This window comes from Bacillus rossius, chromosome 7 (assembly GCF_032445375.1).
Source record: "Bacillus rossius redtenbacheri isolate Brsri chromosome 7, Brsri_v3, whole genome shotgun sequence".
NCBI classification, from domain to species: domain Eukaryota; kingdom Metazoa; phylum Arthropoda; class Insecta; order Phasmatodea; family Bacillidae; genus Bacillus; species Bacillus rossius.
In genome coordinates this window covers 67,190,745-67,204,108 of record NC_086335.1, presented here as the reverse complement: position 1 = coordinate 67,204,108, position 13,364 = coordinate 67,190,745, and the positions used below count along the sequence as shown (strand labels likewise).

General features: G+C 41.3%; 1 protein-coding gene across 2 annotated transcripts in view; it reads right to left on the bottom strand.

The window, feature by feature from the left end:
• The window catches only part of LOC134534273 (transcription factor CP2-like protein 1), a 122,501-nt gene extending 109,916 nt beyond the window's left edge, over positions 1–12,585 (bottom strand). The window contains exon 1 of one of the 2 annotated variants that reach the window (XM_063372574.1): positions 12,302–12,585. The gene's annotated coding sequence lies outside the window, so the exon portion shown is untranslated. The remainder of the gene's footprint in view (positions 1–12,301) is intronic. The other variant, XM_063372578.1, reaches the window with a different exon arrangement.
• Positions 12,586–13,364: the final 779 nt, after the last annotated feature.

Genomic DNA, 13,364 nt, shown 5'->3' with positions numbered 1-13,364 from the left:
GCTCCGAACTGCCTCCCGAGGTTGGCATGCGTGCTTGAAGATGAAACTGAACAACATTTCTACTGAAGTTATACTTCTTTAGGCGCTTTACGGAGAGAAAAAAAAAAAAAGATGGAAAGTGAATTTTTACGATGCGCGCGCACCAAGCAACGAAATTTTCACAGGAAAATGGCGGCGCCCACATGTATGAACATGAACCCATATGTATAAATAAAATTTAAAATTTAAGGGACATACAAAACGTAATGGTGTGCCAAATGAAACTTTATGATAGTGAAACTACCCTGGACTATATTTGGTAAGCTAAAATAGTCATAATAAAGAGTAATTTCAAGTTTAAAAAAAAACCTAACTATTCTGGCATTGCAGATGATATAATTCATATTTTCATTATACTCTTCTGTCAGGCTTCGTAAAGCGCAGTGGTTAAACTGAGAGAATCATTACAGAAAGGTACGTAGTTTAAAAAAAAAAAAAAAAAAAAAAAAGAGTCTCCGTTTTTTTTATAGAGAAATTGACCTAAAAATAAAACCATAAAATACTGTCTCCAGCTAGCTCAGGGCACGTGAAGTGACATTCACAGGGTCGGCGGCTGCGCGCGGGAAGCCTTCCTTTCACAGACGAATGAGCCAAACGTCCGATCGTGCATCTACGGTTTTTTTTTTTTGGTTCATTGTAAATAAATATGGCGGTGTTGATAAAAGGATACTAATGGTCAATTAGGTTAGGTAAGCTACATTATAAATACTTTAAAACATCGTGGACGGTTGATTTGGTTAGGATAGCTACATTAAAGATACGGAGAAAAAAAAACATGAACTTCGGGGAACTTCGGGAGTTTGGCTGTCTCGTCTGTGAAAAGAAGGCTTCCCGCTGCGCGCGCCGAGCGATCCAAGATGGCGGACGCCCAGCTGCGGCGCAGGCGCTGCACGTGGTTCCGTGACGTCACCGGGGGTTAACTGGAGCAATTGGCGAGCGCGCGGCCAATTGCGAGCGACGGTCGCGGGCGGTTTCCGGCGCGGGACCCCCCGCCTCCCCCTTCCCCCTCCCCCAGCATCTGGGGAGCGACGAGCACGGGCTCAAGCCACCAACCACATGGGCGTGGATCCTCCCCCCCTCCCAACGGAATGAAGACGCTCCTCAACGGGTTCCATGTCAAAACTGTGTTCTACGGAAAACATTCTGTACTTTTTTTTTTTAAGTTTCCTCTGATTGCATGAATGTAGGCTAACATACGGACGGCATACAACATGCAAACACCCTATCCAGAGATTACTAGAGACAGGAAAAATTCGCGGATTCCTTTCGAGACAGGCTGGAATCCAAACTCGTTTTAGCTTAATGCTGCTTCAGTGATTGGACCGCAATTTACCTGAAGGACTCTGAGCCAATGGCAAACACTCAACAAAAGAAGTATCGAATCATAAGAATCGCAGTAAACAGGTGTCCCGAGTGTGTACCCAATGACCAGGTGATAGCTTTGAATATAATATATTCAAAGCTATCACCTGGTCATTGGCTATTATATACTGTATAGAAGTCGCCAGCCCAGATTAAATTTTCTAATACGGTTTTGAGGTAGTTGGTTAATTCACCGCCGCAATCGCCACCATCTCTAGGGCATCGACTTGTGGTGGTCCCTAGCGGACAAGTGTCGAAATCTTCAAACACCCCTTCCCCCTCCCGCTGAACGACCTTGAGCTGCAGTGAATGATGGGTGGGGGGTGCGGGGGGAATGACAGCGGGCGACAGTGCTGCGCTCTAACGTGTAAATAACAACCTGAGACGATACAGGGCGTTACGGCAGCGCACTGCAGCGGTGAAGTTCCCAAGCTGCTCATCATACGCTTCTGAAAAATGTAGAGTAAATCCTATCCACTCGCGACTTCTATACAGTATATATATTCAAAGGTGATAGTTGCCCGAGTGCATAGAGAATCGTGGAGTCTATCCTAGTGGTCATTGAAACCGCGAATTTTTCCAGTCCATAGAGATTACTTGTGTAAAACTCTCGGCGCATCCCCCACTCTCCTCGAGAATTTACGCGGTCCGCCCTTACGAATCGTACATATTTGCGCCCCTGAGCACCAACTATTATTTGCAAAATGCTCTCATATATTTTTTAGTATGCGAATTCCTAGTATATATATATATATATATATATATATATATATATATATATATATATATAAGGTTTTGGCCTGCTTCTGAGACTCGCCTACACTTTAAGTACAAAGATATCATTATGAAACAATAAACAACCGTCAGTAACAAAATTTTCAAAACAAATCAGTAAAGGCCAAACAAAAAAAAGGGGGGGGGGGGTGGAGAGAGACAGAGAAATATACCCCCTCCTCCCTCCTAAGTAATGGAAAAATATGCGACATTCTGGTGAAACACACGTGTGTTATTTTGGGCGATGCAAGGTGAGCTGTTGCAACACCTGGAACTACAAAAAACACACGAAGTGATGCATGTTGAAAATGACAATGTGACTGCCCAAACTCCTTGCTGACGTAAGTTTATTATACAATTTTTTTTTTAATTTCATTCCGAATCCCAAAAAAAAAATCCTGTTTCCGCCATCTCTTAAGACCCGAAAACTTCCCGGATACTTTAGGTCGCAAGGTGGACTGCAAACGTTTATACCTGAGCATTCATTTGATCAGTGGCGTAGCCAGGATTTGTGTATGGGAGGTGTTAAGAAGCATGCCCCCCCCCCCCCCCCCCCCCGTATTGAAGCCATCAGCCCATCACACACCTCGCCACTCTATGCTGCGCATTCTCCAGCTACCTTATATCAGTCACTAGTCAGCGGTCCCAGATTATCACTGGCCTGACCAATGTGGAGTATGCCTTCTCTCTTACGATCCTCCCTGCTCCCAGTAGAGTCCTGCCAAGCAACCCCAGCACCATCCTCCCTTTACTTACCACCCGCTGAATATGACTTTCCCACCCCAGGTTAATTTGCAGTGTCACCCCCACGTACCCACAATCGTCGCTCTCGTTTATCACCTGCTCCTTCCAGCTATACACTTCCTCAGTGGCGTAGCCAGGATTTGTGTATGGGGGGTGCCCCCCCTCCCCGTATTAAAGCGGGGGGCCCGGGAAAATTAGGATTTTAAGGTGTAAAATAGTGCTATTTTAGCAGTTTTCGGTTCTTAAATTGAAATATTGTAATGGTAAAATTTTTATTAATTTTAATATGAAATTTGTTTGAGTGATGAATAAGAAATTAATTAAAGATTTGGTGCTGGGGGGGGGGGGGTGTTTGAACCCCTAACCCCCCCCCCCGGCTACGCCCCTGCATTTGACGATTAGTTAATATTTCTTCCGCCACTCCCCTACTGTGGACCATTCAAGTACTAGCAATTTCATTTTTTAAATATTCAATTTTTTTTTTGCCATTATCGAGGTTTCTTATGACAAAACAGTTTAAATAGAAATGTAACATCTGGAATCTCTATAGACATCTTTTACACGAGGAACCAATGAACCGATGACCATTTGCCCACTTACGTAAACGACTGTGGAGTCCATCCTATAGTTCACGCACCAACCCGGGCACACACACGGTGTGCAGAGCATCACAAGTAGAGACAGGAAAAATTCGCGGATTCCTTTCGAGACAGGCTGGAATCCAAACACGTTTAGCTTAATGCTGCGTCAGTGATTGGACCGCAATTTACCTGAAGGACTCTGAGCCAATGGCAAACACTCAACAAAAGAAGTATCGAATCATAAGAATCGCAGTAAACAGGTGTCCCGAGTCGGTAGCCAATGACCAGGTGATAGTTGCCCGAGTACATAGAGAATCGTGGAGTCTATCCTAGTGGTCAATGAAACCGCGAATTTTTCCAGTCCCTAATCACTAGAGACCTGAAAAATTCGCGTGCATTTCGCAATAGACTGACATCCAAAAAAGTATACCTTCGTACAGCTTCTGCGATTGGCCCACATGTTATCTGGGGAACTTCGGGCCAATGGAAAAACCTAAACCAAGAAAGGGCCGAATCATGGAAAAATTGGTTGAGACGTCTCACGTATCAGCAGCCAATGAACAGGTGTCATTTCTCCGAGTTTTTTGAGTACTGTGGAGTCTATCCTAGAGGTCAATGAACCCGCGAATTTTTCCGGTCCCTACTAATCACAAGTAACTACGCGGTTTTGAAAACTGATCGAGATATCAGATTGGGGTATGTTCACGAAAAAAATAATAATAAGAATAAGAATACGTTGAGGACGGACGAGTAGTTCTGTTTCCGTACTTCGTTTTAAAACTGTATTTTTTTGAAGAGTGAATATAGTTTCAATGCGTGTTTTCTGAATAAATAATGTTTAGGCATGAAATTCTGGAAAGCACTCACAGGACTTGCATTACACCTTTACCTTCATTTCTCCGCCGTATGATGTTACTGTCTCCGCTCAGACCTCACAGTTGTCCTGTGCACTGGGAGAAGACCGCGCGCCAGCCCAGAGGCGACACCGCATTAACTTTTTATTATTTCATTTTCGAAAAATTTTCAAAAATTGTATTGGCTCATAATGACGCGATTTCACAATAATTTCATCGTTGGAATTCACAAAATGAACCGTTGTATAATTTTTCAGCAAAAAACAATAAATATTATTATATTTTCTCAAGATAGAAAACCATAGTTTCTCTGGAGGCACATTTAAAAAGTACAATAACTAGTAGGTATGCTTATATTTTAGCAACTTCTCCGTACATTCCATCCCAGCTAAGCAAGCCGAATGACACGTCATCTTATAGTTCTTACATTTTTGAAACTTCACTGTGCTGACACTGGGTTAACAATTAACAATAAAGTTTTCGAGTTTCAAATTATTGCATAATCTACCAAAACACTCATTTATAATGTCATACAGTGGTGAAAAATTCTAAAATACTTCATATTGTAAAAAAAAAAAAAAGCATCGTGCCCCAAAAATACGCAGTATATAAAAAAATGATAAAGCATCTTTATTAAAGTGTGATTTCATTTTCACCAAATATTTCAGTATATACACGTGTGTGTATTCCAATTAATTAAAAAAATATATATGTCGTTGCGTATCTAAACACATATCACCAACGTAATGTTTTTGGGAGTGAATGTGGGCGTGGCACAGCCTGGCGAATGCTTCACCTCCTAGCCCGCGGGAGCGCTGGTGGGCGCCTCCTCCTTTCTCCATGGATCACTGGACGCTCCCGCCTCGTCTCAGTGGTGCCAACCTCCAGGCACATCCATATTTATGCACGCATTAAAACACACGCAAATAAAACGTAATTAAGTTTACGCCAAGTACTAGGCTGTGCGAAATAACTAACACAATAAATTGTGGTAATCAATTATCCCATGTATTGAATAATTTGAAACGTCACACAAACAAAAAAAAAATTACAAAAAAAAACCGAAAGTATTGTTAGGACTAATTTTTTTCCAAAAGATCTCCCTTATAATTTTAATTTGGTAACCTTTGTTCCTTGAATCTTTTTTTGAGGGTAAATATTATTTATCGCACACACTGAGTGTTACCAAATTGGATTTGACTAAAATTGTGTCATACTTACAGCCAACACTCATCCAACTATATGCAGGAGATTTGTCACACGAAACGCTGAGAGACACATGATATTTCTGACGTGTCATCAAGTTTATCTGTTTCCGTGATAAATAAATACCACTACGTAATCCCGCAACTGGAGGTATATAATTCAGTAAAAAAAAATACGTGAAATCCGCAATACTTGGCGGCACTGATTCCGTACCAGATTCATCTCACCAGTTCCACCCTCATCCATCTGTATGATCCGGATGCTGAACACTACCACAGCCGCACAAGGATGACCTGACTGGCCAATCACGTGGTAGCGGGCTACCGGAGGCCGCCGCGTGGAGTGGCGTAACCAGAACGCCATTGTTCTCGGAGCTTTGAGCGCGAGACCATACCAGGAGGGCTGAGGGGAATACTCCGAGGCAGTGAAGTGAAATGAAGTGAGCGAGTGACACCTTTGCGAGCCAACGCGGACGACTAGCAACGGGCTTCGTGTGCGGAGACTGGTGCGTCGGGACTGTTCCGTGTGCGACGGACGAGTGAGTAGTGCGAGGCGGTGAGTAGAGCGAGGCAGAGAGTTTGGACTGAGGTGAGAGGTAAGGGACGAGCAGTAGGGAGAGCTACTGTCGAGCCGAGCTCCAGTTTGGAGAGCTGAACGGTGGACTTAACGAAAGAGTGAATAATTCATGACTAGAGACTGGAAAAATTCTCGGATTGATTTAGCGATAAGCTAGAACCCAAACTCGTTTAATTTCACGCTGCTTTAGTGATGGGACCAAAATTTACCCGAAGGACTATAAGCCAATGAAAAACCCTCGACAAAATAAATATCGAATCACGAGCATCCCGGTTAACAAGTGTCACGAGTAAGTAGCCAATGAGAAGCTGTTATTTGTCCAAGCACCTATAGGATCGTGGAGTCTATCCTGGAGGTCATTGTAAACGCGAATTTTTCCAGTCCCTATTCATGACTAGACATTTTAAGTGTGGTAATTTAATTAACAGTGTATAATAGTAATCAATAAATAAAACTGTACTTGATTATTCCGGCTATACTTTCCTAACCTGCTTTCTCACTCGTAACACTATTATAAACTTTAAATGCATCCTCATTGGACCATGGGTAGTTTTTACAGAACCCCGAAGAACAAGGAACCAACAGCGACGTAAAATTAGAATGACCCAATCACATGCAATCCGACCGGAAGATAAAATGTGTCAGTGGCCAATGGCCAACAGACACCGACTTATCTGTGTACAATTGCGTGGAACTGATAACTGATCCTGGAAACAGAAATTAAAGCGAATTTTTCAGATCTCTGCGTATCATCATACCTCGCTGTAAATTCAACCGACACGCCGGACTACACAGTCCTACTCACACCCGAGGAAACGTGAACTGCTCATTGGCTAACCGAAACACGCGGAACTTGCACACCCGAGAGTTATATGTCTACCACTCGCTCGAGGTGTTACGGACGAGTCAAAATAACCGTGGTATAGGCGCAGGATTTTTTTCGCGAAAAAAATTTCCTCGCCTATTAGACTGCAACAAGGTATACCCGCACCAGCGGGTTTCTGCCTTGTGATTGGCGGCTTGTCTGCGAAAGAGGTCGTTGTCTTATTTGACCGAGCCACTCAGGACACCGTTGCTTCCGCACTGAATTACTCTGATTGGTGTCGTATAGAGACCGGAAAAATTCGCGGATTCATTTCGTGATAGGCTGAAATTCAAACATGTGTATAATTATGCTGGTTCTGCTATTGGCTCGCAGTTTAACTGGAGCTCTCTGGGCCAATGAGAGACTATCGACCAAAGAAGCGTCGAAATCACAAGCTACCCAGTGGAGACTCCTCACAATTTGGTACCCAATGAACACGCGTGTTTACTTGAGATGTGCAGAGGATAATGGAGGCTATCCTAGAGGTCATTGAATCCGCGAATTTTTCCGGTCCCTAGTGTTGTAACGAAATACGCGTGCGAAAAGAAACTCGCCCAATCACGAAACACAGACGATGGTACAGTGTTTTAACTTTCAGTGGGTCTCGGAATCTTTTTCGCGAAATATGCATGCCCCTACCATGGTGGAGTCGCTCAAGGGTTAAGAGAAACACTCGGATGTTTGAAGGGCGACCTGGTGAACACGCCGCGACACGGCAGGGTCTCTGCGGAGGGCGGTGTTCGGCGAGCACCGGCCTGGGGGGTTATTGGAGAGGGCAGAGCTGTTCGGCGAACGAGGTTTTACGACGGGAGGGAGACAACAAACAGACGAAGCCCCACGACCGCGCGGAACTGGCGACGCGCCCCGTCGTCATCGACCCGTTCCCGCACGCGCAGCACCGAGACCTCCGCTCCTCGCCAGACATCCCCCTCGCGCGCGAGACGTCCGCGTGGTCCACCACCGTCTCCCGCCAGTGCTGGTGTCATCTTCAGCACTGCCCGGACCTTCCTTGCCAATTCTACCTCGCTCCATCCACCTGCTTCTTCCATCAGCTTCCTCACCTCGAGTGCAACTAAACCAAGGGTTATGTGCGATTTCGATGACCTCTAGGATGGACTCCACAATCCTCTACACGCTCCGGCAAATGCCACATGCTCACTGGCTACTGACTTGTGACACCTGTCAACTGGGACGCTTGCGATTCGATACTTTTTTGGTTGAATTTTTTTTTCATTGGCTCAAAGTCTTTCAGATAAACTGTGAGTCAATCACAAAGGCAATATAAAGATAGAGTTGTTTGTATTATAGCATATCATGAAATGAACCCGCGAATTTTTCCGGTCTCTAGTTATGACTTGGACTGCTTGGAAGAAGATCGGAAATGAAGTCTCCTGAAATTGAGAACGCTGAATTCTATAATTTAAAATATGATTATTTCAGGATATTTCTCAAGTATAGGTACACACCAAATCCTTTTTAGGACTCCTTTCCCCCCAAGTGTCTCTTAATGATAAAATAAAAAAAAAAAATGGCTAAGACGCGGCCCTATGACGTGTAATCTGCATTTAATTCATGTGTTCCAAGCCTGAACTTTGGTCATGTGGCAATGCGTGGTTCCAGATGGAGTTGGCCTGAGCCACACATAATTGCAAGACGGTCCCTTTATAGGCATGGGCCGTGGAGCGAAAAACTGAACATTTCGAAGAAAAACAGTCACGCGCAGACCCTAAGCCTGCATGTGACTGTCTACTAATAAATTTGAAGCAGAGAACTATTTTCAAAAAATAACTCATTTTGACAACAATGTACAACTAAAGAGGATCAGTTAAGTTACTCACTGGCTACGTGTCATTCTTTCTGGTGGTCTTTCAGCGAAGAACAAAGAGGATGTGTGATGTCGAGAGAGAAAGAACGTCCACTTCCACCATGCTAACCGACAATATGGTAGATTTGAGAGTCTGCAAAATTAGTTTTTTATTATAAATTTCATTGCAACACGTCTGTGGACTTCAGACTACTTAAGTGGAGATGGTTAGCCAGAAAAACCCTAATCAATCTGCTCGCATCGACGGCAAGTGTAGGCGAAACCGGCGCACTGCAGAAGGCGTCCCGCCGAAGAAACACGAACAAGCTGAGGAAGATACAGCAGAGGGAGGGGAGCTACTCGTCACAGACGGAGTGAATCAAGCTGGCGACTGTCAACAAACACGAGGGCTGATGAGCTTCACGTGTACCCATATGGTGGTGCGCCTTCCAACTCGCGAATGACGAGCTAAAGCTTCGCTTGTTTAGAGTGTGTGAATCCGAGCGTCACAAAATTCAGCAGGGTATCATAGGACACTTCAATACTTCTTTGTCGCCCCGAGGATTCATCTAAAACAATTTATTCTTCAGCGACTTTTGTTACAAATGCATCAACATGTAGGGATACATTATTAATAACTGGTGTGCTCGTAACGCGAAGGACGTACAAAAACTTTCCAATCCAAAAGTCAGCCGCGTTCGCGACTTTTTTCGCACAGAGTTCACAGAAATGGCAGCGGATACACTTATAAATAACTACGTCAAACATTATTTTTTTGCGAGCAACTGTCTAGCTTCTTTTTTAGTTTAAGACTCGTGTTCCAAAAGTGTGTGTGTGTGTGTGTGGGGTGGGGGGGGGGGGGGGGGGGTCAGTTCTCAAGAGCCTTGGGCTTATAGCATAAACAATGTACACAATGTCAGTACCAATCGTTCTCGTTTTCCGACATCAAAAACATACCCCTCCGGTTAAGCTATTTCCTCCGTTGAAAAGTGAAAGAAAAAAAAAGGGGGGGGGGGGGGGGGGGGCGAGAGAGAGATATATGGGATCGGGAGATAGTAGTTTAAAGTTTGGACGTTTACATCGTCCAGTCATTTTGTTTTCACAGCCTTTGAAAGGTTGGCTTTTAATGTCGTAAACTTTCTGTTTTTGATTATTGAAATAAAAATAGGGCGAACCCCCCTTCTCTGACAACCTGTGAACACCCTCGCACTTCAACTCTTTATTTCGGACAATTTGCCATAACATATCACACAAAATATCAGTAACCCTATTTTTTCTGCAATAACGAAAAAAAAAAATTAAACTAAAAGCACAAAATACATCACAGATTTTTTTTTTGAACTACAATACCGTTTAATAAAAGTAAGCAATTTCGTGTCCAGCCGACAGGAAAAGAATTTACCCAGACTTGTTTCATTCTCATTTAACCATCTAACCATTTACTATTTGTGGCCAACTAAAAATATACGTAGTCGCAAACGCTATACAAAATAAACCTCGTTCATTATATAAATTACCTCCACTATTACAAAATAAAATTATGGGATATACTGTTTCCAAAGATAAGTACGAGTAAGACTGAAAATATTATATTAAATAAGTATTAGAATTAAGATATTCATGCATTGCATTTTTCCCCGCGCATCGTGTTTGTTAAAAATAACGAACATTTTTGTAAATTTCGTACCTGTTATTATTATTATTATTATTATTATTATTATTACTCTGGTATTTTATGCTCTGCATGAATATTTTTTCGTATGTTAGCGAAACGAAGTCATTATTCGCCTAGTATTAATTGAAAGTCTACAATGATGAAAATTACATTAAAAAATATTTAATAAAATTATAAACAAATGTATTGTCACACAAAACAAGGGACATGCAAAACAAGTGCAGTCATGATTTAATTAGATTTTCATGGACATACGCCGAGCAGATTTTATCTGCATGCCCTAGAGAAACCACACGAGTGAACAGTAAAGATGAATACAAAAGCACACAGAAAACCAGCCGAAATCAGGCGATGTTAAATGTTAAATGCATAGACAGCATAGAGGAAATATCGTAGACGGAATCAGTAGGAAAAAATATCACAGCACACACAAACTGTGGGCTGAAAACAACATACAGAAAAACAAAAATCTTTGACAACACGACAGACCAACCCGACGATGATACAAAACAGATACAATCTGGACAATAACTGATGACGGGAACAAATGCCAGTTCCCGAAACGTCAAAACTGCTGTATTTGAAAGCACACACACACACACCATTGATTGCATCAAAAAATTTATATGACTAAAAAGATAGGATTTTAGGTTGTCTATATGAATTACAAAAATTATTCATCTAGAATTTTATTTAAATTTAAATAGTTATATAGGTAAATATGTAGTGTATTTGCGAATAAAAATGTTAAAAATCCATAAATACTTTTATTTTATGCTCTTTCACTTCCTGTTTTCATTAAACCCAGCGGAGATAAGAAATTCCAAATACTTTAGGAGATATCGAATTTTTTAATTTTCATCACAATACGCATGCGGCGTTTACGATCGTTTCTTGTTTACGAGTATGATTTTTTTTTCCGCGACGTAGGTGAACGACTACATCATTTTCTACTAATGGCAAAGGAATTGTACCCGCCTCTAACTTAGGTGAGTTTTTAATGTTTCAAATTATAATGTTATTTGTTATTTGGATATTGTTGCGCAAGTAGTAAGTAAAAAAAAAATTACGTGAGTTCCTACTGTTCATCCTTTGTCCCGGTTTGTTTGGTCAGGTCAGTTACATTATAAATACTTTAAAACTAAAAAACTATTAAAATTAATTCACATTATTTTTAATGTCCACTTAGTTTGAAAGTATTTATAATGTATCTGACCTGACCTAATCGACCATTTTAATTAATTAGGCATTCACGAACACACGGCAAAATAAATAAAAAAATTGTGACGGTCAAATGATAGCACAGGTCTTGTATTGCAAAATAAGAACGGCGATATCTCCTAAAGTATTTGGAACTTATCTCCGCCGGGTTTAATGAAAAGAGGAAGTGAAAGAGCATATAATAAAAGTATTTTCGGATTTTTAACATTTTTTTTCGCAAATACCGCAACACTACATATTTACCAAGTAAATTAAAACAATTGTCATAGAAAAGTACTTTCAGCAATTATAATATCATTTGCAGCGCGACTTACACCATCTCAGTCTAAATCACACTTGGAAACATGTTTTGTTAAAGAACTAAAATTTAAATACTTATACAGCATGCATAGTATTTTTATAACCTCTTTACGAGACATTGTGGTTCCCTGAAATAATCTTGACAAACCAAAAAGTGTCCTACGCTCTGGAAAATACTGTGCGTCTACGTAAATCTCACACATTGAGAAATTGTTTGTGTGTTAGGCTATTCTTGAACTTAGTATAAATGAATTTTAGAAACGAAGAACAAACAACCCTTGTTACAAAGAGAGAACCTACCTTGTAAAACACTTGGTTAATATCCAATTTCAGAAACCTGGCGTAGTGAAATATCGTAGCAAATCGTAGAACGGAACAGATACTGTGTTTATTTTCATTACTTTCGAATTTGCACTACCCGTCCGCTTGAAATTCGATGATGACACAACCACGACACTCCACGAAACAAGCTAGCAAAGCCGAAGCTTTCGTACGGTCATTTAGCCATTGCAAGACAGGAACTCGACTCCAGACGAGAATCACTTCGGGTACCAACACGGCCACGTCTCTCTTCATCTAGTTCACGAGTAACTCGCTAGATGGAGAAGCTGGCGTAATTTCAAGCTTTGCGCGCTTAAAACTAGCAGCCATCTCGCGAACTAGATATTGACCACGGGACAATCAAATAAATATGTCTGTAAACGTACCTTCATGCTCTATCAACTTAGTGAAGCTCGTGGCAGTCTGCAAACTAATAGCGCTAGTTGAAGAGAAGCCTAGTATTAACATTTGGTTAAGGTTGCCTATAAAAGTAGGCGAATTTTTTAAAACACTGTTTCGTTTTAAACTTTGTTTCAGTTTAGGATTTTTAATTAATTTGGAAGCTTTGTAGAGGTTGAATCCATAGTAATAACTTATATATTTGCAGCAATTGTCAGTTAAAAGTTGTAGTGTTTAGAATACAGATCCCAAACATACTGGATCACCACTAAGAAAAAAAGTTTTAAAATTTAAATGTGTTTTAATTCAAGAATATTCGTTTGCTTTAAATTTTAATCTTTAATATATGTAATCAATTCAAATGTAATAATTGAAATACAATAAAGCTTTTTAAAGTACTTCAGTAAACAGAAATTCGCTTTATTTATTCCTAACATAATGGCCAATGGATAAAATATATACAGAATGTATCAAAATTCATGTTACAACGCTTGAGGGTAGAAATCTCTTATTATTTGCAACCATTTTTGCCAGTAAACATGTTGCCGGAAACGTGTAGTTAAGCCCCTGTAGCCCCAGAAAGAGTCAGCGTATGCAACCCGTTGTAAAGTGTTATGTTGTGGATGTGTGGGCGTTCGAGTAG